This window comes from Nestor notabilis, unplaced genomic scaffold, assembly GCF_000696875.1.
Source record: "Nestor notabilis isolate BGI_N333 unplaced genomic scaffold, ASM69687v1 scaffold23350, whole genome shotgun sequence".
NCBI lineage: Eukaryota > Metazoa > Chordata > Aves > Psittaciformes > Psittacidae > Nestor > Nestor notabilis.
The window spans coordinates 10,188-14,318 of NW_009911880.1; the positions used below are offsets into that span (position 1 = coordinate 10,188).

At 36.7% G+C, this 4,131-nt stretch overlaps 1 protein-coding gene across 1 annotated transcript in view; it reads right to left on the bottom strand.

The window, feature by feature from the left end:
* MIPEP (mitochondrial intermediate peptidase) overlaps positions 1–4,131 on the bottom strand; it is a gene marked incomplete at its 3' end in the record, with an annotated part of 43,309 nt that overhangs the window by 5,254 nt on the left and 33,924 nt on the right. The window lies entirely within an intron of this gene.

Here is a 4,131-nt window from a genome sequence, read left to right on the forward strand (position 1 = left end):
AAGTCAGAATATATTTAAAATTATCCTGCTGATGATAAAAACATATTTGAAGTGCTTTGCACTGAGGAAGGAAATCCTATTTGCTAAACAAAGCATGAAATGGACAATTAAGATATCGGCAGTAATTTACATAGCAACCAAGAAATGATTGTGTGTCTCACCATTTGTTTTTCTGTAAATCCTATGTTTGCTTATATGCTTCTTAAAAATATTATGACCATCTTTAGAGATAAAGAATAGACAGGGCACTTATAGTCCTTCCAGGTCATCCTGATTAATCTTCAAAAGCAGATATTATAATAGCTTTTCCTGTTGGTCTTTGAGCTTAGTTCACTTAGATTTACATGGAGGCCCATATGACTTCTATTGAGCTGGTGGGGTTTTCCTAACTTCAACTGGGATAGCATCAGGTCTTCTGCCCTAACCCACATTAAAATGTTTTGTCATACTGAACAGTAAATATCTACCCTTCGAAATCTTTAACAAAGTTGAATTTATTCCACATCTATGGCAATAAAATTACTCATGCCACCACAGGCTGAAATTCAGAGACATTTTTCAAGTCATTAAGTAAACATTTTTTGATGTTCTATCCAGACTTCTAGAGGTACTTCCAAAGACTTTTTAATGCCAGATTTTTAAGAATATCTGTATATAAATGCTTGACACTTCTTCCATTGCTTCCTGAAGCTTTTCAATAGATGTTTTCCCTAGTAAGCATATTCTTTTTTCTTTAGTAGCAGTTTTATTAACCAAGCATATTAAATATGGTTACCGTAACTGGGTTCTTGCTAAAATATTAAGAAAGTTACTACATGTTGTACAATGTAATACAGATGTTTGGTATTACACTGAGCTCTAAAAGCATACCTACACTTTTACAGTGTGTTGAAGTGTTTAGGAAATAATACATGAAAGTCTATAAATCCTGACGGCTGAGCTGTATGTTTAGATTCTGTGCAAATGATATGACTTCAAGACAAACAATGTTAATGTTCACAGGCCAAAAACCCAACTGCAGAGAAGTTACTCGTAACTGAGGAAAATGTTATCAATTAACACTGTGGAATCTGGAAGTTAAAGCAGATGAGAAAAACTCTCAAATCGCACAGCTGTTTTATGCAGTAGCTCGCCAAGGCTTGTAACCTCTTCTCCAAGACAAATGTTAGCTGGGTCAAGAATGGGATAGAACAACACCCACTATTTTGCCTGTCATAAATGTGCACAGCTGTTAATTTCAACATAGACAAATGCACCAATGAAGTCTGTCCTACAGTATGTCCTTGTTAGGCCAGTATTTACCCTTCCTAAATATAAAAATTCTGTTTCAAATTACATGATGATTTTGGATGACTACAGTAAGAGTAAATGAGCAGTTATCCATCATAATAAAGATGTTAGTAGCTGACCACCTTAAGGCTCCATACTGGATTTAGTATTGTTCACAGTACTACTTCATTATGTAGAATAGTTATTAACACAAGAAGCAAAGTAGAAAAAAAATTACAAATGGTAAAAAGTATTTTGGTTGGACAATTTTCATCCTGGCTCTATGAACATCTCTAGTCTCATCCTCTTACAGACAGTAAGGCATAGCCTTTAGAGGCTTTTCATGCTGGAACTAAAGCATATGTGGGTTTGCAGTAACAGTTTCAGTTGTCAGGCAAGAAATCCTTGTGTAAGGAAACCTACAGAATTTTGAATAGATCTTGTTATTAAGCATGAAATGTATCAGCAAGTTTTAGCACCTTTTTGGAGGCTTTCATTTCCTAGTGAGGTAGTGCACTATGGAATTAAAACTGATTTCTTCTAGGGGCACCTGTATTTTGGATACAGCAAAATGTGAGAAAACTGGATGAAAATTCTTAAATTATAATTTGCCAGTGTTAAAAAAGCTGAACATACAAAAGCTTGGCAACAGCAAATATGTATATTTCACACAGTTATAATTTAAGAGTGATAAATCCAAGAGCAGTCCTACCAGTAAGGTCAAACCACCTCTTTCAACATAATAGATTTTCATTTTTGGTTTTCAGCTATATTAAATGATGGTACAAGAGGATGTTAAGAGCACAGACTTTCAGCTGGTACACAAAATAAATAGAACAAAAGGCACTAGACTTTTCTAAATGGCATTTTAGCAAACCACAGTCCCACAGACCCTCAACTGAATTGGGAAATCCAAGTTTGCAGTTCACTGGGACACAGAGCAGCAAGGTTCAGCGATGTGGACAGGCTTTGTGTGCTCCCGAGGAGAGCTAGTCACATCCAACCCTGCTCAAGAAACAACTGAAGCAGGCCAAATTCTCAGTTCAGAGCTAAACATTTCTTTCAGACTCTCCACCCAAGACAGTCTTGCTTTCTTTTGCACTTCTTTGCAGTGCAGACTGCACTTCAAATAGCTGATCTCAAGCCAGAAAAGAATGATGAAAAGGCAGTCTCTGCATTCACCCGTTTCTTCCCAATGTTCTGCTACAAACATCTATCCCTATTCTGAATCATACTCCTGAGAGGAGATGCAGAATGGTCATTAATAATGTACTAAATATCTTTGCACAGTAGATGGCTTAACACCACCTTCTAGAGATCAAGTAATACGTAGGTAATACCAATAGCCTCCAAGAAAATATTTTTAGCTTTTTTCCAGCCATATGAATATCAAACAAACAATGTAGATTTACTCTCCTCTAAAGAGCAAGCTCTACTGTTTGAGCAGACTAAAATCAACAGGAAATTACAAATCATTCCTATGACAATACCTATTGACAAAAAGGCACAGGAGAAAGACATAAATGCTCCTTTCTTTAAATCTATCAGTGCTAGTGATCTGGCTCAAACATTGTGTTTTTATCATAGTTCACAAGCCAAGCAGAATTTGTTACCAGAAAAACATTGACAAAATCAGATTAAATTGAAAGAACGATAAAAAAAGACATCACTTATTTCTCCCAGCGCATCTCTAGGATTTTAACTAAGGAAGTACTGAGGAGGATGTACTGTTTCCTTGCTCCATCAGAATCTCATATAGCCCCTTAATAAGCAGCTGAGTAAAGGAAAAAAATGCATCAACATGATTATTTTACTCATCCTGAAAGATGAGCTCTCTGATAAAACCAGAATCAAACTGCCATCCTCCTCCAAGAAAGACTTTGCAGGGCTTTGGCTAAAACTATGTTAATTGAATAACCATACCATTTTTAAAATTTAAACCCTACATGCTTTACGTTGGGTTCCACTTTTCCATCCTCTTTTATTAAGTAACTTTAAGATCTTGGCATGAATTTTTCAGCATGTTTGCCATGGTGGCTAAAAGAACAGAATTCTCCATGTCCCAAAGCACACTTAACTCCTTACTGCTGTGTAAGTAACCACAACACATTACAACTGTTTACTATCTGGGCTTATTCTTGCAATCATGCTAATACAATACTGCCTTTGTAATTCCATCCCTGTGAAAAATGAAGTCAGTTCAAATTTGAACAGCTGAAATACTGGCCTTTGTCAAGAGAGCCTCCAAAGACACACAAGCTTAAAATGATTTAGTTCAACAGACCTACCACATATCTGTGCACTTAACAAACAAAAACAAACACAGTGATGCAGAATGGCACGCACGCACCAGATTGTCTGCTTAAGCACTGTTACGACCTCATTTTGGTATGGCTCATCTTCATGAGCTTACCTGAGTGGTTCAACTTCAGTAACTAATTAACACAGTCCTCTCTATTCCTTCCCCTCACTCCCCACCCTGCCCCCAAAGGATTTTCTGGTTTGAGTTATCTTTAAGAAGAAAGGAAAACTAGGCTTGCTACTTTCTTGGAACAAGTATTTTTGTGCTGGCCAGCTTTTTGAACTAAATTCACAAGACTTGCTCCTTTTGCCAGAAGAGCCTGCAAGCTTTTTCACACCTCAGTACTCAATAGCACAACCATCCAAAATGCACAGAAAGCAGAGACAAGCTTTCTATAAACTTCAAGATATTTTGCACCAGCTCCTCATGATCCACATCTATATGCATAATGCATTCTCAGCTTTGAAACCTTGCCCACGAAATCTTTTGTTTGCAATGCTACTAAAAAACAGTTTCCAACAGTCCCCATGTTTTAATAATCAAAACCAACACCTCTTTCC